Genomic DNA, 25,022 nt, shown 5'->3' with positions numbered 1-25,022 from the left:
TGCATTTAAAAAAGGTCTTTACATGCAGGATTTTTATCACTACAACAAATTTTTATTATAAATGTATTGAGAAGCATTACCTTTTCATCTTGTAAATAAGTTTAGTTTCATCTTCTGAATGATTTACCCTAATATGCTTAGAAGGTCTTTCCACATGTTCATTCTCTTTTAACTGTCTTCCAGATGTTAGCTATCAAAAACAATTACAATAATTTATTTTAATATCTATGAACATTCTGCTATCTTTATATTGTAAAATAATGTCTACATATTAAAAACAAGATTTCTTAACAGCATGCTCTATATTTATACATACTGCAGAAGAGGAACCATACACAGGGCATGTCTCCACACTAGGAATCATGCAAAAGAGTCAGAGTATCTCTCAAACTAATTGTTTATTATCAGAATAAAGCACTTACAATAGAGTGAGAAATAAATAAGGATTAACAAAAAAGTATCAAAGAAAATGAAATGATTATATCAAGAATTCTGTACCATTGGTCCTTCCTACAGAACAAAACGTCTAGTCCATTTGGTATATTTCAAAGCACTGCTCTATACTCTCCTTGTCTATCTGACCTTGGCCTCTCTACAGTATATTTCACTACCTAGCCTCTAACCTAGACTATGAGCGCTCTGCTTCAACAGGACTCTAACATTCAATGACCACCAGGGTCTGGGGCAGGCTGCCTTGGCTACAGGAATATCAATGTATATTTCTTTCTAAAGGCGGCACGGTGGCGCAGTGGGTAGCGCTGCTGCCTCGCAGTTGGGAGATCTGGGGACCCGGGTTCACTTCCCGGGTCCTCCCTGCGTGGAGTTTGCATGTTCTCCCCGTGTCTGCGTGGGTTTCCTCCGGGCGCTCCGGTTTCCTCCCACAGTCCAAAGACATGCAGGTCAGGTGGATTGGCGATTCTCAATTGGCCCTAGTGTGTGCTTGGTGTGTGGGTGTGTTTGTGTGTGCCCTGCGGTGGGTTGGCACCCTGCCTTGTGCCCTGTGTTGGCTGGGATTGGCTCCGGCAGACCCCCGTGACCCTGTGTTCGGATTCAGCGGGTTGGAAAATGGATGGATGGATGGATTTCTTACTAAAAAACAGTATATTTTGCATTCCTGAGCTCTGAGAAGATCTTGATAAGTTACGTGTCTGGGGCATCTCTTCTACTTCTTGCTCTCACTCTCTCTCTCTTTTCATAACTCAGTCTAACACTTCTTACCTAGAAGAATTTGCTGTCACTTTTCAGGTTGGGCAGTACAGTAATTGTTTGTTTTATGCCAGTTTTCCAAGGCCTTAAACTTCAAAAGATAACTTACTCTCTTCTTTGCCTCACTAGGGACCTGTTCTTCAAACTAATGACCATGAGATTCTTTTCCAGCATTTCATAACCTTTCATACTCTCTATTTACATATAGGTGCAAGAATGCTTAGCCCTTGGCTCTTTACAGTTTCAGGTACTTCCTTTATCTAGTAAAGGAATATTCCATTGACTTAAAAACTACCAGTGACACAAGAAAGGTTTACTACTCCCTATCTACTGGATACTTTCACACTGACATAACGGATGCCAATGTGGCACTACTTCTTCAGCTGCCATTTGCCTGTGCACCCTGGAGGCATCTATCTCCCTGGCAACCTCTAGCACTTCACCAAAACATTCAAAGGTTTACAGTGTTTGTGATGGTTATACAACTAAATTAATTGGTAATACTTACAGGCATAAACGTTGACTCAGGTCGCTTGGCTGAAAAAACAAAGTTTACTTTAATTCAGTACTGTAATATACAATATTTGACACTAAGTAACCCGCAGTGCTCTTATACAAACAAAATCATATATTAACATTGTAAATTCCATTGTGATTTATTGAACTTTTCTGATTACAGTGAAAGGGTTTTGGAAAACAATTTTAAACCAAAAACAAAGATACAGTGCATCCGGAAAGTATTCACAGCTCATCACTTTTTCCACATTTTGTTATGTTACAGCCCTATTCCAAAATGGATTAAATTAATTTTTTTCCCCTCAGAATTCTACACACAACACCCCATAATGACAACGTGAAAAAAGTTTGAGGTTTTTCAAATTTATTAAAAATAAAAAAACTGAGAAATCACATGTACATAAGTATTCACAGCCTTTGTTCAATACTTTGTCGATGCACCTTTGGCAGCAATTACAGCCTCAAGACTTTTTGAATATGATGCCACAAGCTTGGCACACCTATTCTTGGCCAGTTTCGCCCATTCCTCTTTACAGCATCTCTCAAGCTCCATCAGGTTGGATGGGAAGCGTCGGTGCACAGCCATTTTAAGATCTCTCCAGAGATGTTCAATCGGATTCAAGTCTGGGCTCTGGCTGGGCCACTCAAGGACATTCACAGAGTTGTCCTGAAGCCACTCCTTTGATATCTTGGCTGTGTGCTTAGGGTCGTCGTCCTGCTGAAAGATGAACCGTCGCCCCAGTCTGAGGTCAAGAGCGCTCTGGAGCAGGTTTTCATCCAGGATGTCTCTGTACATTGCTGCAGTCGTCTTTCCCTTTATCCTGACTAGTCTCCCAGTCCCTGCTGCTGAAAAACATCCCCACAGCATGATGCTGCCACCACCATGCTTCACTGTAGGGATGGTACTGGCCTGGTAAATAGCGGTGTCTGGTTTCCTCCAAACGTGACGCCTGGCATTCACACCAAAGAGTTCAATCTGTCTCATCAAACCAGAGAATTTTCTTTCTCATGGTCTAAGAGTCCTTCAGGTGCCTTTTGGCAAACTCCAGGCGGGCTGCCATGTGCCTTTTACTAAGGAGTGGCTTCCGTCTGGCCACTCTACCATACAGGCCTGATTGGTGGATTGTTGCAGGGATGGTTGTCATTCTGGAAGGTTCTCCTCTCTCCACAGAGGACCTCTGGAGCTCTGACAGAGTGACCATCAGGTTCTTGGTCACCTCCCTGACTAAGGCCCTTCTCCCCTGATCGCTCAGTTTAGATGGCCGGCCAGCTCTAGGAAGAGTCCTGGTGGTTTCGAACTTCTTCCACTTACAGATGATGGAGGCCACTGTGCTCATTGGGACCTTCAAAGCAGCAGAAATTTTTCTGTAACCTTCCCCAGATTTGTGCCTCGAGACAATCCTGTCTCAGAGGTCTACAGACAATTCCTTTGACTTCATGCTTGGTTTGTGCTCTGACATGAACTGCCAACTATGGGACCTTATATAGACAGGTGTGTGCCTTTCCAAATCATGTCCAATCAACTGAATTTACCCAAGGTGGACTCCAATTAAGTTGCAGAAACATCTCAAGGATGACCAGGGGAAACAGGATGCACCTGAGCTCAATTTTGAGCTTCATGGCAAAGGCTGTGAATACTTATGTACATGTGCTTTCTCAATTTTTTTTATTTTTAATAAATTTGCAAAAATCTCAAGTAAACTTTTTTTACGTTGTCATTATGGGGTGTAGTGTGTAGAATTCTGAGGAAAAAAATGAATTTAATCCATTTTGGAATAAGGCTGTAACATAACAAAATGTGGAAAAAGTGATGCGCTGTGAATACAGTACTTTCCAGATGCACTGTATATCATTTAGCATGTACTTAAATATTTAGTTGACATACTACATATTAAATGTTAACTAAAATAACCTGATATAATCAGTTTTAGTAGGGTGAATTATTTATTGTCATCTAATATCAAGAAATATACATTATTAGGAAACTACTTACATTTTTATTTGTGCTAACCACTGGAACAAAAAATAAAAACTGGAATCACAGGAATCTCTAGTACCATGATCTCTCAATTATCCATAACAAAGAATATGCAAGGTTTTCAAATGCTTGTGAAACCTTCTTGACATCTATGGAGTGTCACAAGATAAGAGTTAAAAATTCCTTGAAAATATATCTTCTCTACGGTTCTGTGACTTAATAATGCTGTAGCCATAATACCTTCTACTTTCTCCTTTAAAAAGACAAAGTCCTTGATGTCATGCTACCAAAAAAGCAAACTACTAAAATACTAAATAGCATGTACAAAGTCATGCTAAGATGCATGATTTCTCATTTGTGACACCAGCGTACAATCAATCTAATCAGTAGTGTAATATATTGTAAAATGTTGAATCTTAAGAAAAAGGTTGCTGTGCTAAGGTGTTGTTCCTACATGCAGATATAGGAATGGCTGGCACTTCTTCAGATTACCTGCTCTTTTGTGCACTTGCTGCTTATGTGAATGTGGTTCCACATACAAAGTTAACACATATGGATAGATGGACAGGAAGCAGCTGCCTTGTTTAAATGTAAGTGTTGATAATCTTTTCCATTTATGTTTATCTGTTGGATTAGTAAAGGAAATTAAATAATTCCAGATTAATGCTTAAAATTACCTTTATGAGTAGTGAAACTCTTGTTACAAAATAAGCACTTTAAGAACACAAAGGTTGTCTATCATCATGCCATATACATGTTAGTACAGTCAAAAACATTAGCAGTTATCTTCTTTTCCATGAAAATACAGTATTTAATGTTTCCAAAGAAAATGTATAGCACTTCATATACACACACTTACATATTTTACCCCCATGACTGTTTATTAGAAGTTACTCAATTCGTGTCCAGTATAACTTTGGACACACACATACAAACATACACACACACACACACACACAGTTGTGCTCATATGTTTACATTCTTCTTCTTCTTCTTTTGGCTGTTTCTGTTAGGGGTTACACAGTGGTTAATCTTTTTCCATATATTCCTGTCCTCTGCATCTTGCTGTTATACCCATCACCTGCATGTCCTCTCTCATCACATCCATAAACTTTCTCTTAGGCCTTCCTCTTGCATGGCAGCTCTATCCTTAGCATCCTTTTCCCAATATACTCTGCATCTCTCCTCTGCACATGTCCAAATCAATGCAATCTTGCCTGTCTAACTCTGTCTGCAAACCTTCAAATCTGAGCTGACCTTCTAATGTACGTGTTCCTAATCCTATCCATCCTCGTCACAATCAATGCAAATCTTAGCATCTTTAACTCTGCCACCTCCAGCTCTGCCTCCTGTTTTTTGGTCAGTGCCACTTACCATATAACATAGCTGGTTTCACTACCATCCTATAAACCTTCCATTTCACTCTTGCTGATACCTGTTTGTCACAAATTACTCCTGACACTCTTCTCCATCCATTCTACCCTGGCTGCACTCTCTTTTTCATCTCTCTTCCACAATCTCCATTACTCTGTACTGTTGATCTCAAGTATTTAAACTCATTCACCTTTGTCAACTCTACTCCCTGCATCCTCATCATTCCACTGACCTCCCTCTCATTTACACACATGTATTCTGTATTGTTCCTACTGACCTTCATTCCTCTCCTCTCTAGAGCATATCTCCACCTCTCCAGGGTCTCCTCAACATGCTCCCTACTATTGCTACATATCACAATGTCATCAGCAAACATCATAGTCCACGAGGACTCCTGTCTATTCTCGTCTGTCAACCTCTCCATCACCACTGCAAATAAAAATGGGCTCAGAGTCGATCCCTGATGTAATCCCACCTCCACGCTGAATGCATCTGTCACTCCTCTGCGAGCTGTCCACTGTCACACTTCCCTCGTACATATGCTGTACAACTTGTACATACTTCTCTGCCACTCCCGACTTCCTCATACAATACCACAGCTCCTCTCGAGGCACCCTGTCATATGCTTTCTCTAGGTCCCCAAAGATGCAATGCAACCCCTTCTGGCCTTCTCTATACTTCTCAATCAACAGCCTCAGAGCAAACATCGCATCTGCGGTGCTCTTTCCTGGCATGAAATCATACTGCTGCTCACTAATCATCACCTCTCTTCTTAACCTAGTTTCCACTGCTCTTTCCCATAACTTCATGCTGTGTGCTCATATCCTTACATACCCTGGCAGAATCTGTGAAACATTGGCCATTGTTTGGAAAATACAATCATTGAAAAAGCTTTTCTTTTAATTAGGGAGTGTGTTCAGGTGAAGCGATTTAATTATCACATAACCGTGTGTGCCCTTTTTAAATCATAATGATAACTGAAATTACCCAAATGGGCCTGATCAAAAGTTTACAAACCCTTGAATGTTTGGGCTGATAATATACACACAACCTGTCGCACACAGGGTAAAATTAAGGGTAATTAAGGGAGAGTGTCTAAACCTGTAACTTTTGATTGTAATCAGTGTCTGTGTATAAATAGTCTATTTAAATTCATGCAGTGCTGCACTGACTTTGCTGGATACCAAGCCATAGGGAAAGCAAAAGAAATGTGAAAGGACCTGCGGTAAAAGGTTGTTGAATTGTATAAATCAGGAAAAGGATATAAAAAAGTATCCAGAGATCTGAAAATGCCTGTCAGTAGTGTTCAAACTCTGATACAAAAAGTAGGAAGTTAGTGGTTATAAAAATAATAATAATTCATTACATTTATATAGCGCTTATCTCAGTTCTCTTGTTACCAAGTCATAGTCAGGTAGACCAACCAAGATTTCAGCCGCAAATTTTCCAGATCATTTGTTGAGATGCAAAGAAAAACCCACAAGCCACTTCAGCAGAAATGCAGGTGAGATCCACCTCCAGGCTTCACAGAAGGGATGGTGTATTTTTCATCATGGGCCTTGTTGTGTCCTTTCCAAACATAGCGTTTATGGTTGTGACCATAAGTCAGAGAAGTTTTGAGGCTTGTCTAGATGTTGTTTGGCATATTGTAAGTGGACTGTTTTGTGGCGTTGAAACAGTAAAGGCTTTTTTCTTGCAACTCAATCATGCATCCCACTTTTGTTCAAGTACCTTCTTATTGTAGGTTGAAAGTTCTTTGATTGTTGTGGTAATTATACTTCAAAGACACATGATATTCAATATGGCATTCCACAAGGATCTATCCTGGGTCCACTACTCTATTCAATCTATATGCTTCCATTAAGTCAGATTATCTCAAGACATAACGTGAGCTACCACGATAGTGCTGATGACACACAACTGTACACGATAGTGCTGATGACACACAACTGTACATATCAATAGTGTCTGATGACCCCTACTCTCTTGGTTCACTGACCCAATGTCTTACTTGTGTTTCTGAATGATAATTTTCTTAAACTAAATAAGGAGAAAACAAAAATCTTAGTTATTGGCAAAAATTGATATAGTTTGGGTATTAGAAATAAACTTGATCCATTAGGCTTAAAAATCAAGATGGATGTAAAGAATTTAGGAGTAATTATTGATTCTGACCTAAATTTTAAATCATTTATTAATCGGATTACCAGGACAGCATTTTTTCCCTTAAGGAATATAGCAAAAGTTAGATCCTTTATAATCTTGCAAGATGCTGAAAAATTAGTTCACTCTTTTGTTTTTAGTCGACTAGATTTCTGTAATGCACTCCTCTCAGGACTACCCAAAAAATAGATCAATTGGTTACAACTACTGCAGAATGCAGCTGCCACAATCTTAACTAGGAAAATAAATCAATTTGGTATCATTACATTGGTTACTCATACCATTTAGAACTGACTTTAAAATTCTGCTTATGATTTACAAAGCCTTAAATAACCTCACTCCATCCTATATTTTGGAATATTTTTCACCTTAGATCTTAGAATGAGTGTCTGCTTGTAACTCCAGGAGCTAAACTTAAAAGAAGTGGTGAAGCAGCCCTCTGCTGTTATGCACCTAAAATCTGGAATAACTTACCGATAGAATTTTGCCAGGCTAATACAGTGGAGCACTTTAAAAAACTACTAAAAGCCTATTATTTTAACATAACTTTCTCATAGGTAAACTTTAGTGTAGCCCTGATAAACTATATATGTATTGAATTATCATTTTTATCATGGCTCTGCAATACATATTAATCCGTACTTTTCTCTGCTCTTCTTTTTCTGTTTTTTCTGTGGTGGCAGTCACCTGATCAACACCATGCAGTTCCTACACTGATAGATTAAAGGCAGTACCCCAAATGTCCACATGACCACCATCATCATCTAATTCTTTCATGTGAAGCTTGGAAACCATGAAGAATGATTTACATCATTTATGTTACGTAGAATGCCCAGTGGGGGCTGGGCGGTCTCGTGGCCTTGGAACCCCTGCAGATTTTGTTTTTTCTCCAGCCCTCTGGACTTTTTTTTTCTGTCCTCCTGGCCATTGGACATTACTTTATCCTTTATTATTTAGTATTGCCTCTTATTTTTATTTTTTAAAAACTTTTCTTTCTTCATCTTGTAAAGCACTTTGAGCTACACCATATGTATGAACATGCTATACAAATAAATGTTGTTGTTGTTAAAGTGCATCTTGAAACAGAAACAAGCCTGTATTTCAGGTGAAGTGATTTGTGGGCTTTTACACTGCGGCTGGTTCACTTACTTGACAGGGTTCTAGGGTTCACAGAGAATGGTCTGAAAATGGGAAAATTTCTACTGAGCAGCAGTTCTCTGGGCAAAAATGTCATATTGATACCAGAGGTCAGAGGAGAATGGCCAGGCTAGTTTGAGCTGATAGAAAGGCAACTGTAACTCAGATAACCACTCATTACAACCAAGGTATGCAGAAGAGTATCTCTGAATGCACAACACATCGAACCTTGCAGCAGATGGCCTACAGCAGCAGGTGCCACACCCTGTCAGCTAAGAACAGGCAATTGAGGCATCAATTCGCATGGGGTCACCAAAATTGGACAAGAGAAGATTGAAAAAATGTTGCCTGGTCTGATGAGTCTCAATTTCTGCTGTGATATTTGAATGGTAGGGTCAGAATTTGGAGTCAACAACATGAAAGCAAGCCAATGGTTCAGGCTTGTAGTGGTGGCATAATGGTGTGGGGAATATATTTTTGGAACACTTAGGGACCCTTAGTACCAGTTAAGCATCATTTAAATGCCACAGCCTACCTGAGTATTGTTGCTGACCATGTTCATCAATTTATGACCACAGTGTACCCATCTTCTGATGGCAACTTCCAGCAGGATAATGTACCATGTCAAAAAGATCAAATCATCTCAAACTGGTTTCTTGAGCATGACAATGAGTTCACTGTACTCAAATGACCTCCGCAGTCACCAGATCTCAATCCATAGATACATTAAAGATTGCCTGTTGAACTATTGTGAAGATAGAGAGAGAGAGAGAGAGAGAGAGAGAGAGAGAGAGAGAGAGAGAGAGAGAGAGAGAGAGAGAGAGAGAGAGAGAGAGAGAGAGAGAGAGAGAGAGAGAGAGAGAGATAGAGATAGATAGATAGATAGATAGATAGATAGATAGATAGATAGATAACTTTATTAATCCCAAGGGGAAATTCACATACTCCAGCAGCAGCATACTGATACAAATAAACAATATAAAATTAAAGAGTAATAATAATGTAAGTAAAAACAGACCATAACTTTGAATAATGTTAACGTTTACCCCATTCCCCCACCGGGTTGGATTGAAGAGTCGCATAGTTTGGGGGAGGAACGATATCCTCAGTCTGTCAGTATAGCAGGACAGTGACAGCAGTCTACTCTGTCTGGAGATGATACGGTTTTGTGATACTGTTATGTTACTGTGAAAGAGCAATTACTAGAATTTAAATTGCAAAAGCTAAACCCATTCCCAAGCTCATTATCTCATATTCCCTGAAGAATCAAAAATTTTTACTTTGACCATTCACATTCCTATTTTTGACATTCTTTGATTGTATATATATATATATATATATATATATATATATATATATATATATATATATATATATATATATATAGATATATATATATATATAGATATATATATGGTATAAATAACGTATAACGTATGACTGTATGATGTATAAAACACATTGAAAACAATCTCCATTTTCCAAATTGCTAAACAAAATGAAATAGATATAAAAATATTAACAATTATACAACAAAAAATAAAAGAATATACTGGACAAGATAAACTAGAATACTAGGATAGCATTCAAAAAGCTAAAAAGCAAAGAATAACACATTTATTTTTAGAATGAGTTCAAAAACAAACTGCATGGTCTGATCTAATTACAAAAACCTTGGGGCAACTACAGCAAGGGCACAGTCACTCTTGCACTTTACTTGTATTTGTGGAAGCACTAGGAAAAAACTCTGAAGACTTTATGTCAAAGAGGTGGAGTGAGGACAGAAAATATCAGAAATACATAAGGAAGTAAACCCATGAAATGCTTTAAAAATAAAATCTTAAAGTTAACTCTATGGCTAATTGGGAGTCAGTGCAGAGAGAGAGAGACACAGAAGAAATATGGCCTCTCTTTTGAGTACCATTCTTAAGTCCAGAAGCAACATTTTGTACTGGCTAAAACTTAAGACAAAAACTGGTGATCTATTGTCAAGATGTTTAACAGGTGACTAGGGGTATAAGGCTGGAAAACCCATTTTACTAAAGATGCTCTTGAGGCGAGCAGGGAGGCCAAAAAGAATGACCTCAGTCTTGATATTAGTCAGTAAGAGGAAATGTCATGACTTTCAACTTTCAATGGATTTAACACAATTGAGGAAACTAGTCATAGTGCCACTGTCATTGAGCTGTAGAGGAACATAATTCTAAATGATCTCTGTGTAACAGAGTTGGAAGACATTTTTTTGTAGCATTGTACAAAAAAGGTGACATATACAAAGGGAAATGAATAGGGTTCAAAATGGACCCTGGAGTGACACTGCAAGTGATGAAGATGGAGGAGGATGAGGAATTACCATTCTACAAAAAAGAGATTTTAAATAGGCAACAAACTGTTTAAAGAATGTGCCTCAATATCAGTTGATGAAAATGTACTGAATGCTTAACTAAGGTTTAATAAGATTAAAATAGCATATCATTCATCACTCAAAGTGAGAGTCTGAAAGGTATTCACTATTTTTCATCTTGGCTTTGGTGAATCTTTTCCCTCACTGATCTAACTTTCCATATTTTGCCTACATTTCTTTAAGTAAAACTGTTGTTCAAAACAGGATACATGGAAATATTTTTAAATGATTAGTACAAAATGGCTCCAAGTCATCGAGATTTGCTAAAATAGCTCGCACAGCATCCTACAAAAAACATAAAAGCAAAACATGTACAATAAGTAATTTGCTAAATAAAGACAAAAAAGCATTTCAGTGTTGATTTGAGTCGCCTCCTTAAGCAGTGTTGGAACTCACACTGATCCTACAGTTATAGGACAGTTTTATCCATTACTTGTTACTTCATTTGAATGTGTGTTAACACAGCCTTCTGGAATACATGTAAGATTATCAATGAAAAACCATACCTCCAGCTCTTGATTAATGTATTTCTCATTCACTGACTTTTCTTCCCTATAGAAAATAAAGGATATAGTAGTCAAAACATCAGTTTTTATATTGCACACTCGCTATTATTAAGCTTACAGTGCTGTAAACATTTATAAGAATGATATGGTCAAAGTAAAAGAGCAAATTGCCTTTATTCTGCATAGCACCATTCCACACTTAACATTACTCTCAAGGTGCTCAACAATATAAAATTGTACTGCAACACACACACACACATTTTATACATATTATATATACACAGTACTGTACAAATGTTTTAGGCAGGTGTGAAAAAATGCTGTAAACAAAGAATGCTTTCAGAAATATAAATAATAATTGTTTATTGTTATCAATTTACAAAATGCAAAGTGAGCTAACACTAGAGAGATAGATAGATAGATATCATACACACACTCTAAATCAAATCAATATTTGGTGTTACTACCTTTTGCCTTCAAACCAGCATTAATTCTTATAGGTACACTTGCACAAAGTCAGGGATTTTGTAGGATTATAGTCAGGTGTATGATCAACCAATTATACCAAACAGGTGCTAATGATCATCAATGTCACACGTAGGTTGAAACACAGTCATTAACTGAAACAGAAGCTGTGTAGGAGGCTTAAAACTGGGTGAGGAACAGCCAAACTCTGCTACCAAGGTGAGGTTGTGGAAGACAGTTTCATGTCATGGCAAGATTGAGCACAGCAACAAGACACAAGGCAGTTATACTGCATCAGTAAGGTCTCTCCCAGACAAAGATTTCAAAGCAGACTGGGGTTTTAAGATGTGATGTTCAAGCTCTTTTGAAGAAGCACAAAGAAACGGGCAACGTTGAGGATTGTAGACGCAGTGGTCAGCCAAGGAAACTTAGTGCAGCAGATGAAAGACACATCAAGCTTACTACCCTTCGAAATCGGAAGATGTCCAGCAGTGCCATCAGCTCAGAACTGGCAGAAACCAGTGGGACCCAGGTACACCCATCTACTGTCCGGAGAAGTCTGGCCAGAAGTGGTCTTCATGGAAGAGTTGCAGCCAAAAAGCCATACCTCCGACGTGGAAACAAGGCCAAGTGACTCAAGTATGCACGAAAACATAGGAACTGGGGTGCAGAAAAATGGCAGCAGGTGCTCTGGACTGATGAGTCAAAATTTGAAATATTTGGCTGTAGCAGAAGGCAGTTTGTTCGTCGAAGGGCTGGAGAGCGGTACAATAATGAGTGTCTGCAGGCAACAGTGAAGCATGGTGGAGGTTCCTTGAATGTTTGGGGCTGCATTTCTGCAAATGGAGTTGGAGATTTGGTCAGGATGAATGATGTTCTCAATGCTGAGAAATACAGGCAGATACTTATCCATCATGCAATACCATCAGGGTGGTGTATGATTGGCCCCAAATTTATTCTGCAGCAGGACAACGACCCCAAACATACAGCCAAAAAGTCATTAAGAACTATCTTTAGCGTAAAGAAGAACAAGAAGTCCTGGAAGTGATGGTATGGCCCCCACAGAGCCCTGATCTCAACATCATTGAGTGTGCCTGGGATTACATGAAGAGACAGAAGGATGTGAGGAAGCCTACATCCACAGAAGATCTGTGGTTAGTTCTCCAAGATGTTTGGAACAACCTACCAGCCAAGTATCTTCAAAAACTGTGTGCAAGTGTACCTAGAAGAAGTGATGCTGTTTTTGAAGGCAAAGGGTGGTCACACCAAATATTGATTTGATTTAGATTTCTCTTTTGTTCATTCACTGGATTTTGTCGATTGATGAAAATAAATGATTAACACTTCCATTTTTGAAAGCATTCTTTGTTTACAGCATTTTTTCACAACTGCTAAAACTTTTGCACAGTACTGTGTGTGTGTATATATATTATATATACAGATAGATATCATACACACACATTGAATAAATGATGGGTTGCATTAGCATGTATTTACAAAAGAAAAATGAGTTTATTTCTATACTCAAAAGTTATGAAATTAAAGTTTTCATTTTTCTTTAGTGTAATCTTTTCCTGTTGAGGGTCAATTTTCCATATACGCACACACACATACTGTGAGACAGTAACCCCCTAACCAAGGGATCATAAAAAAGGAAAAAAAAACGACGTGCCCACAATTTCCTGAGAATATAACCTCAACAGTGTGTGCATAGCCAAAGACAAGAGTTAAAACTCCTGTGAACTAAGCCAATTTAAAGCAGAAAAATACTTTTAATACGGTAAAACTAAACAGTGCAAGGCCTTTAGCTTAATAAAATATAATTACCTGGATGTACCACTGGGCTTAATTTTAAATTTATAAACAAAATTACCAGCGTGGAAAAATCTAGTCTCTGGTAAAGGATAACTGAATGGGTATATCGAAGGCTCCATTCTTCGTTCTGTAAACAAAAATGTTTCTTTTATGAAAACAGGATTTGCTTAGGAACAAACTTTTAAAGCTGTAAACTGTTTTCCACTATCTCCTGACACGTTACAGCATACAGAATTTAGCTAAACAACAAAATTGTTCTGTAACTGTACAACGCGTGAAAAATTAACTTGAAAAATGAACAAATACTGATTACGAACATAAAACGACCAAATTTCACGACAGCTAAACCATTTAAAAAACAAAAGTGTGTACAGACTTTCATTCCGTGTAGCAGAAACTGTTCACGAGCCGACTAACAAAATGAGACTCGATTCGTTGTTGGCGTCCGCCGCGTCTCGGTTGTCTCCTGCAGGACTGCGCGAAACGAAAACGCACGTGACCTACCAAGCTGCGTCACAGCCCTTCGGTGTAGGCGTTGGTATTGTCTGACGGGAATGGGGTACGCTTGTTATTTATTTTAATGCAGTATATGTATCTGAGTTAGTATAAAACAAAATTTTAGCTTATTAGAGCTGTTTTTACATGAGTTTTTTTTTTTACAATGCGAGTAAAAAACGGATGTGTATACCAAAAACGCGCCCTTTGACGAAAACAAGGACGTTTGTGTTAAACTGAGATGATAAACGAATACATTTTATATCGATTTTTATTTTAATGGAACTGTCAGTTTTATGGGAATGGTGAGTTAAAAAATCTAATTTGTGACAAAGGCTCACTACTTTAACCATACAATATGAATTCCTGTTCTGCTCTTTCTTAAATGATTGCCAGATACGGCTTTTACACATCTTTTATGTATTTTAGGTATCATAATATAAGGTGACCAGAATTTTTTGGGCCAATCCGGAGACATGGTCGGGGGGTGGGGGACTAGAATCTACAGATCACGAGTAGGGACGCTAATCACTACACGGTACAAAGCGAAAGCTTATCACGTGATTTCTCACCAAAGTCGCAGGATGCGGTTAACACCGCGCACGCGCGCCGAGTTCAAATTATCGCGGTGATGAGATACATTCAAAAAAGTGAACCAGCTGAAACCGGGGACGAAATCTTAAACCGGGGACAAAACTGGGACATGTTTCTGAGTGGGGACAGTTGTCCGAAAAAGGGGACTGTCCCCGGAAAACGGGGACGGATGGTCACATTACATAATAGATCATATAGTGTAAGTAGCGTGTGTGCGCGCAAAATGTGTATAGTTAATTTACCATCGGTTGCTGATAAAAAATATACACAATAAACCAAAGTCACAGATTAAATCCAAAATATTGTAAGATCCTCGGGCCAGAGCATTGTGAGACGCTGCTGACTCCCGGCGATCAAGCACTTAAATGACCACAGAGAGTCAGGACCTCAGTTTTACGTCTCATCTACAGGATGGCACAATTTTTACAGCATAGTGTCCCCATCACTGCACTTGCTGTACTGAGATCCCCACACAGACCAACACCTCTTCCAGAAGCAACACAAGCTTTTCCTGGGTCGTTTCCCATCCAAGTACTGGCCAGGCCTGAACATGCTTAGCTTCAGGTGGATGATCTCTTCTGAAGTGTAGGTGGTATTGCATTGCCAGATACTGGACGTGACTCAGAAGTCTCTTCAGAAGGTAACAGCATTTTCATTTCTAGGTGGCCATCCCGTCAAAGTCTTGGTAGTTTAGAGCAATGAGATGAAATGAGATGAAAATTCCAGATGGTGTAAGATTTAAAAACGTTGGAAAAGCGTGCCCAGTGTTAGCTAACGGAGATGGTGAGCCCTGCCTAGCAGTGAGAATTTGTATTGGTAGAGTGTAACAGGCTGCTTTTATATTTTTGTTTGCATTTTTATTCCCTGTGATTCCCCTGCTTTGTATGATTATACATACTTCTAACAAAAAGCCTTAAATATTTTTGAGTTGTCTCTGTTTCTCTGTATATAAATATATAAACACACACACAAAAAAATTTGAGTATAAACAAGGATAGCTTATGCATTACTGAATTTACATGCCAGCTAAAATATCTTATTTGGAACATTTGTATGCCAACTGAGAGAAAATATTCTTTGATCAGGCATAAGTGGTCTAGCAAGCTGGCAATCTGTCCATTTTCTTGAAAAAATCTTACATGCCTCGGTGTTGGTTAGATATTTAAACGGCAATCTGTCCGTTACATGCCAACAGTTAATAGTGGCTTCTTCTGTCCATAAAGTGTATACAGCTTTGTGCTGATGTCATTGTGTTGTGTAGCACCAGAAAAGAGAAAGTGGAGAGGAAGCTGGAAGAATGGAGAAGGATTTTGGAACATAAAGGGTTAAAGTTAAATAGGAAGAAGACATAATATCTGAGATTTAATGATGATCAGGATCCAGAAGGTAGCCTGCAGGGAAAGCTATTGAAAAGATATGGGTACATTTAAGGTGTGCTTGTTGCCAGATTTATGCTTACATCTGTTTTCCTTGTGTGTGCATGGCTGCTGACAAGTTTTGAAAAGGAAATAGCCACTCTTGGTTCGGCTTACCCAAGCAAGGAAAAGTGAATGCAAATAGTTGTGCCACTAAATGAAAGTGAGCGGTGTGTGGCAGAATGAGTCTTAAGTTGGTTACTTAGAGCCAGTTTCGGGGGTTGCCAGAGGAGTTTGCTTCCAAAGATATGAAGGTTTGGGCATTTGGTGACACTAAAATGATGCTATTGTATGTATGTGCTTGTATTCACCTTGCGATAAGCTGATGCCCTGTCCAGGGATTGTTTTTGTCTCGTGCCCGATGTTTGCTGGAATAGGCACTTCCCTGGATTGATGGATGTAATCAATAAACATCCTTTTCAGAGATATTGTGGCACAGTGTCCTCGAAATTTAATGGATGCTTCATGCAATTTACAACACAATGAAGCCGAATGTTTTCTCGCCATGATGATATCTCGCACTGCCACCTGGTGGAATCGTCCAGATTTACATAAAGTACGTGTGTAGGTATAAACAGTACAATGCTTGCATAGCAGTAGTGTCCGCAGGCAAAAGGGCCGCATCACGTGAAGTATAAATCTGGCCTTATTCATATTTTTCATTCCACCTTAATTTTGCGATATTCTGCGCTGAAAATCTACAGGTATTGTTGAACAAAAAAAACTGTAAACTTGACTCATTCTCATCAGTTGCCATAGCCTTATGCATATGTTGTGTTATCTTTATTTCGCCTTATACAATTTCTTGTATTAGGAATTTGTTATTTTCACATACCCCTTGGGAGCAGAGTGCCATGTCAGCCATTGTACGGCACCCCTGGAGCATTTGCAGGTTATGGGCCTTGCTCAAGGACCCAGCAGAGTTGGATCCCCTTTTGTAGGTATGGAGATTTGAACCGGTAACATTTCCACATACCGGTGGAAATCCTTAGCCACAGAGCCACCACTCTGCCTACTTTTGTACACTGTCTCACACTGGTGACATGGGGTTATAGCCCAAAATACCACATTGTTTTTTAAAGAGTAGCCCAACTCCTCAACCACTTTGGGGTATCAATTTAATTTCCTAGCTGAATTACAGCTTTTACCCCATATTACATGCTTTGGTGGCCTCATGGATTATGTTTCACCATGTTGCATTTACAAAAGACATTTTTTCATGTTAATTTTATTTATGGACCATTTTTCTAGAAAATGTTTGGGCTCAAAAGAGGTTAATATAGTGTTGCCATATCCTTAGGGAGCAATGTACAGTTCCTTCAAAAAAAGAAAAGCTAAAACCTCCCAAATCCAAACAGCTGTTATTAGTGAGTTTCACAATGCAAATTTTCATATGAAACGTTATGTATTTGGGAAAGTAAAAACACTCGGCCATTTTGCTTATCTCTACTTATGGTGCTTATGGTGAAGTTCAATTTGACATAATCTACAAAGGTAGATTCAGGTCAGCACAATGCACTTGATTTTACTATGCACTGTGAAATTAACTGATTTGGCTACACTATACCTTTTTATCAACAAATAAATAACATTTATTTATATAGCACATTTTCATACAAACAATGTAGCTTTAAAAGAAAGGAAAAAACAATTAAAATTGTGCAATAATATTAAAGAAGAAGTAATAAAAAGAAAAGGTAAGGTCAGATGGCCGGGAGGACAGAAAAAACATAATCTGCAGGGTTTCCAAGGCCAAAAGACCGCCCAGCCCTCGCTGGGCATTCTACCAAAAGTAAATGTTCTAAAACCAATCCTCTTTGTTTTCAGGCTTCACATGATAGGATTTGATGAAGTTGGTCTTGTGGACAACTAAGACATCCACCTCCATTCCATCATCACAGGTGGCTGCATGGTGCCTTGACCAGGTGGTGGTGATAGTGCAGATTGCCACCATTGAAGAACCAGAAAAGACAGCAGTGAAAATTGGGATTAGTAAAGATCAATGCCTGACCTTACATATATGAAAAAGGCCACACTAGGATTACGTGGTGGCGTAGTTATTGTGCTGCTACCTCGCAGTAAGAGGACCTGAGTTCATGTCCCGGGTCTTCCATGTGTGGAGTTTGCATGTTTTCCCGGTTTCTGTGTGGTTTTCTCTGGTGCTCCAGTTTCCTCCAACAGTTCATATACTTGCAGTTTAGGTAAATTGGCCGTAGTGTGTGGTTGGGGTGGATGTGTATGTGGTTGTTCACCCTGTGATTGACTGGCACCTCGTCCAGGGTTTGTTCTTGTTTGTGCCCTGTACTACCTGGGATAGACTCCAGCAGACCCCCACAACACTGTTCAGGACTAAGTGGGTTAGAAAATGACTGTTTTCCACCTGTATATCATCATTAATTTTGCAAACCAATCAGTGTTAAGTGCTCTTTGAAATCAAATTTATAACATTACCAAATACTGCTATTTGTGATGTCCAGTAATACCTGTTTTACCACACTGTGTAAGTTCAGGCTCAGCCATAAGATCATACCACATGCACTTCAGAACGGGTCATCCACCTGAAATTAAACATGTTCCAGCCCGGCCAGTACTTGGATGGGAGACCATCAAATAACAGCTTGGGTTGCTGCCTTGAAGAGTTGGTGGTGACGCCAGTAGGGGCTGCTTTCTCTGTGCAGTGATGGGGACACTGTGCTGTAAAAATGGTATCTTCCTTCGAATGAGATATAAAACAAAGGTCCTGACTCTCTGCGGTCATAAAAAATCCGCGGGCATCCTTCATAAAGAGTAGGGTGTATTCTGATGTCCAGGCTAAATTGTTTACCACAGCCCAGTCATTCTGGCCCCCAATCATTCTCTGTCTCTAATTGTCTCTCTCTCTCTCTCTCTCACCACTTGACCACCTTACAGCTAATGTGTGGTGAGCGTACTGGCGCAAAAAATATTTGCTGTAGCATCATCCATGTGGATGTTGCACATTAGTGGTGAATGAAGTAGCTCCACACTCACTGAAGCATTTTGAGTAGTGAGAAAAGCTCTGCATAAATGTAAAGGAATTATTATTGTTATTATCATAGCCATAAAACATGTGTACTCAAATTCTTAAGCCCCTGCCTGGTCCAGATCTGGGAGGAGATCCCCCAGGACACCATCTGTCGTCTCATTAGGAGCCTGCCCTGATGTTGTCAGGCATGCATACAAGCAGACGGGGGCCATACAAACTACTCAGTATGATTTTAAGTTGCTGCAATGAAATTTCACCAAAATGGACTAGCCTGCCGCATCATTTTTTCACTTTGATTTTCAGGGTGTCTTTGAATTCAGCCTTCTGTAGGCTGATAATTTTCATTTCCATCAACCAAAGTGGCATCCTTTCGTTCCTAACACATTATCCAGTCCATATCAGTATACAGTAGATATCCAGCAGGATTTGTTTTCCCATTGAGACCTGATGTGTTTTCAAAGTGTTCCTTTAATTTTTTTTGTGCAGTTTATTTATTTTTCCTTTAACTGGCAGGGGCGCCTGGATACCCAGCTCCCCAGAACTCCACTCCACTCAATACCCAAGGAATGACTGACCAACTACGCCACCCAGTTAAGGAAGGGAACTGGGACTCAAAATTAAGCTAATCTCCAGACTGCTACTAAACACAGGTTCTTTTCTATTTACAGGGATGAGCAACCAGGAGAAACGATTAAAAAATTACAAATTTAATAACCATCCATCCATCCATCCATCCTCTTCCGCTTATCCGAAGTCGGGTCGCGGGGGCAGCAGCTTGAGCAGAGATACCCAGACTTCCCTCTCCCCGGCCACTTCTTCTAGCTCTTCCGGGAGAATCCCGAGGTGTTCCCAGGCCAGCCAGGAGGCATAGTCCCTCCAGCGTGTCCTGGGTCTTCCCCGTGCCCAGAACACAACACCAGGGAGGCGTCCAGGAGGCATCCAGATCAGATGCCCGAGCCACCTCATCTGACTCCTCTCGATGCGGAGGAGCAGCGGCTCTACGCTGAGCCCCTCCCAGATGACTGAGCTTCTCACCCTATCTTTAAGGGAGAGCCCAGACGCCCTGCGGAGGAAACTCATTTCAGCCGCTTGTATTCGCGATCTCGTTCTTTCGGTCACTACCCATAGCTCATGACCATAGGTGAGGGTAGGAACATAAATTGACTGGTAAATTGAGAGCTTTGCCTTACGGCTCAGCTCCTTTTTCACCACGACAGACCGATGCAGAGCCTGCATCACTGCGGACGCCGCACCGATCCGCCTGTCGATCTCACGCTCCATTCTTCCCTCACTTGTGAACAAGACCCCGAGATACTTGAACTCCTCCACTTGAGGCAGGATCTCGCTCCCAAACCTGAGAGGGCACTCCACCTTTTTCCGGCTAAGGACCATGGTCTCGGATTTGGAGGTGCTGATTCCCATCCCAGCCGCTTCACACTCAGCTGCGAACCGATCCAGAGAGAGCTGAAGATCACGGCCTGATGAAGCAAACAGGACAACATCATCTGCAAAAAGCAGTGACCTAATCCTGAGTCCACTAAACCGGACCCCCTCAACACCCTGGCTGCGCCTAGAAATTCTGTCCATAAAAGTTATGAACAGAATCGGTGAAAAAGGGCAGCCCTTGCGGAGTCCAACTCTCACTGGAAACGGGTTCGACTTACTGCCGGCAATGTGGACCAAGCTCTGACATCGGCTGTACAGGGACTGAACAGCCCTTATCAGGGGGTTCGGTACCCCATACTCCCGGAGCACTCCCCACAGGATTCCCCGAGGGACATGGTCGAACACCTTTTCCAAGTCCACAAAACACATGTAGACTGGTTGGGCGAATTCCCATGCACCCTCGAGGACTCTGCTAAGGGTGTAGAGCTGGTCCACTGTTCCGCGACCAGGACGAAAACCACACTGTTCCTCCTGAATCCAAGGTTCGACTATCCGACGGACCCTCCTCTCCAGAACCCCCGAATAGACTTTTCCAGGGAGGCTGAGGAGTGTGATCCCTCTGTAGTTGGAACACACCCTCTGGTCCCCTTTTATAAAGAGGGGGACCATCATCCCGGTCTGCCAATCCAGAGGCACTGTCCCTGATGTCCATGCAATGTTGCAATGACGTGTCAACCAAGACAGCCCTACAACATCCAGAGCCTTGAGGAACTCTGGGCGTATCTCATCCACCCCCGGGGCCCTGCCACCAAGGAGTTTTTTGACCACCTCGGTGACCTAAGTCCCAAAGATGGGGGAGCCCACCTCCGAGTCCCCAGGCTCTGCTTCCTCATTTGAAGGCATGTTAGTGGGACTGAGGAGGTCTTCGAAGTACTCCCCCCACCGACCCACAACGTCCCAAGTCGAGGTCAGCAGCGCACCATCCCCACCATATACAGTGTTTGACACTGCACTGCTTCCCCCTCCTGAGACGCCGGACGGTGGACCAGAATCTCCTCGAAGCCGTCCGAAAGTCGTTCTCCATGGCCTCCCCAAACTCCTCCCATGCCCGAGTTTTTGCCTCAGCAACCAACGAAGCTGCATTCCGCTTGGCCTGCCAGTACCTATTAGCTGCCTCCAGAGTCCCACAGGACAAAAGGGACCGGTAGGACTCCTTCTTCAGCTTGACAGCATCCCTCGCCGCCGGTGTCCACCAACGGGTTCGGGGATTGCCGCCACAACAGGCACCGACTACCTTATGGCCACAGCTCCGGTCAGCCGCCTCAACAATAGAGGCACGGATCATGGCCCATTCAGACTCAATGTCCCCCACCTCCCTCGGGACGTGGTCGAAGTTCTGCCGGAGGTGGGAGTTGAAGCTACTTCTGACAGGGGGCTCTGCCAGACGTTCCCAGCAGACCCTCACAACACGTTTGGGCCTACTAGGCCTGACCAGCATCCTCCCCCACCATCGAAGCCAACTCACCACCAGGTGGTGATCAGTTGACAGCTCCGCCCCTCTCTTCACCCGAGTGTCCAAGACATGTGGCCGCAATTCCGACCACAAAGTCGATCATCGAACTGAGGCCTAGGGTGTCTTGGTGCCAAGTGCACATATGAAAACCCCTATGCTTGAACATGGTGTTCGTTATGGACAATCTGTGACAAGCACAGAAGTCCAATAACAAAACACCACTCGGGTTCAGATCGGGGGGGCCATTCCTCCCAATCATGCCCTTCCAGGTCTCACTGTCATTGCCCACGTGAGCATTGAAGTCTCCCAGCAGTACAAGGGAGTCCCCAGAAGGTATGCCCTCTAGCACCCCCTCCAGGGACTCCAAAAAGGTTGGGTACTCCGAACTGCTGTTCGGTGCATACGCACAAACAACAGTTAGGACTTGTCCCCCCACCCGAAGGCGGAGGGAGGCTACCATCTCGTTTAACGTGGTAAACCCCAATGTACAGGCTTCAAGTCGGGGGGCAATAAGTATGCCCACACCCACTCGGCACCTCTCACCGGGGGCAACTCCAGAGTGGTACAGAGTCCAGCCCCTCTCAAGGAGATTGGTTCCAGAGTCCAAGCTGTGCATCAAGGTGAGCCCAACTATATCTAGCCGGAACCTCTCAACCTTGCGCACAAGCTCAGGCTCCTTCCCCTTCAGAGAGGTGACATTCCACGTCCCAAGAGCCAGCTTCTGTAGCCGAGGATCGGACCGCCAAGGTCCCCGCCTTCGGCCACCACCCAACTCACACTGCACACAACCTCCTTGGCCCCTCCCATAGGTGGTGAGCCCATGGGAAGGGGGACCCACGTTGCCTCTTCGGGCTGTGCCTGGGCGAGCCCCATGGGTGCAAGCCCGGCCACCAGGCGCTCGCCATCGAGCCCCACCTCCAGGTCTGGCTCCAGAAGGAGGCCCCAGTGACCCGCGTCCGGGCAAGGGAAAACACCGTCCAAATTTTTTATTCGTCATAGCAGGTTATGTTGAACCGCACTTTGTCTCATCCCTCACCTAGGACCAGTTTGCCTTGGGTGGCCCTACCAGGGGCATAAAGCCCCGGACAACAGAGCTCCTAGGATCATTGGGACACGCAAACCCCTCCACCACGATAAGGTGGCGGTTCGAGGAGGGGCAAATTTAATAACCCAATTTTAAAAACAATACAATCACCGACACATAAGACAGAATAGATCATTCAAAATCCAATGTAATTGCACTTGTTTGCAAGTTTCCGTTTCTGTTCATTGTCATCAAATCCGTGCAAAACACTGGAAATTAAAGGCGCAGCCAACTTCACTCATTCAGCTTGATCCTGCATCCACCAGAGATCCTCCACATAGTTTCATCTCGAGGGGCGACTTCCCACGCTACTCCATCAGCTCCTAAAACAACACACACACATGGTGCCAGAACAAGGCTCTCCAGTCTAATAGATTTGAGTGAACATGAGAAGCTATGATCAGTGTCTAAATCACCACAGATGAACACAATATTGAAGGTACTCACATCTTCCGGGCCTCGACTATGTTGAAACCCAGACGGCTTGAAGTCAATTGGAAACACCAGCTAGTCGATTCCCCGCTCTCTTATCTCTCTCACTGCTCCACTCTCCTTCACGCTATTCGTACCAGCCGTCCTGGATTCTGTCAATTTAATGCGAAGCACCCGCTGCATGTATCCAGCATAAAGCAACCTTCTCCAGTTGTCCGCACTCCTTTGGAAACACCAAAAGCAGCAGTCACTCTCAGGGTACTGCACACAACTGTGGTATAGCAGGTCCACAGCTCAGATCAAAGGCCACTTTTTAAATAAATAATCGCCGCCCTCGTGGCTTAGAGAGGGGGTAGTGTGGCTGGAGCAGTTCCCGGGTGATTCGTGATGCGGACGGTCCTTGCTTAAGTGCACAGGTGAGGAGTCGTCCACATCCATAATTGTTGCTGGGAGCTGCTAATTGCCACACCTGATCCACGTCCCCATAATATTTAATAGAAGTGTCAGGCAGATGGAAGGGGGAAAGAGAAAAAAGAGTAGGAGAAAAGAGAGAGAAAGAATGGGAGGTTAATGGAGAAGGAAGCAGGAAGGAGAAAGCTGGTGCGGGTGAGCGAGAGCAGGCCTGTGAAAGTTTGATGCAACTGGTTGGAGAGCCCCAGAGGAGTGTTTGGCCAACTCTCGGAGGGGGCAGATTGAAGTGGTCGCTCCAGCTGAGAAATTTTGAGGAGCCGGAGTGACCGGCAGAGGGATCGACTGGCCGTTGAAGGAAGTGGAGTCGTGGAGGCTTTGGGCATGTTGAGCCCCAGCGTGAGCACCCTGGCCGCTGGGGAAGGAACCCAAGTCTCGGTCTGGCTAGAGCCCAACATAGCCCGGGATCAGAGAGCTACCGGACCAGAAAAGAAGGAGCTGCATTTGCTGGTAGGGCGACTCCCCTGTTGTGGGGCCCGAATGGGACAAGCAGGGGAGCTGCCAGTAGAAGAACACACCTGGCTTTAGTTTTAAAAGAAAGACTGCTTCCAGCCGTTATTTTAACCTCGGTTTTTAAAGGATTTTTTTTCTATTGTGTTTTTAACCTCCACCCTTTCACCTGTTTTTATTGGATTATTTATTTATTAACTTTGAGAGACACTGCACTTATCTATTTGGACACTTTGATTTTGTTTATTTTTTAATAAAAGCACTTTGCACTTTTTGCACCATCCCCTTGCTTCATGGTTGATGTCTTCACTGCCTAGCTCATCGGTGACATTACCAATGGTGTCGGGTTCAAGAGCTCCCAGAAGCTGGATAAGAGCATGGAGCAGAACCCGCATCGTCACACTCTCAGGGTACTGCACACAACATCCCCAAGTTCAAACCAGGGTCCCGCACCTCAAAACACTTCTGGCTGATCCTTTAAAGTAGAAGTCATGCTTCCCAGTTAGTCCCAGTTCGGCACACATGACACAGGCTGAATTAGATCTACGAATGTGATGGTGATGAATGTCACTCCAGAAAAGAATACAAAACCCACACACAAAAAACACCCAAGTAAG

At 42.1% G+C, this 25,022-nt stretch overlaps 1 protein-coding gene across 1 annotated transcript in view; it reads right to left on the bottom strand.

Annotated features, from left to right (window-relative positions):
• nedd1 (NEDD1 gamma-tubulin ring complex targeting factor) overlaps nt 1-25,022 on the bottom strand; it is a 753,979-nt gene that overhangs the window by 621,877 nt on the left and 107,080 nt on the right. The window lies entirely within an intron of this gene.

Source organism: Erpetoichthys calabaricus, chromosome 1 (genome assembly GCF_900747795.2).
Source record: "Erpetoichthys calabaricus chromosome 1, fErpCal1.3, whole genome shotgun sequence".
Lineage (NCBI taxonomy): Eukaryota > Metazoa > Chordata > Cladistia > Polypteriformes > Polypteridae > Erpetoichthys > Erpetoichthys calabaricus.
Note: the sequence above shows the minus strand (reverse complement) of the source record. Positions and strands in the feature narration are given on the sequence as shown.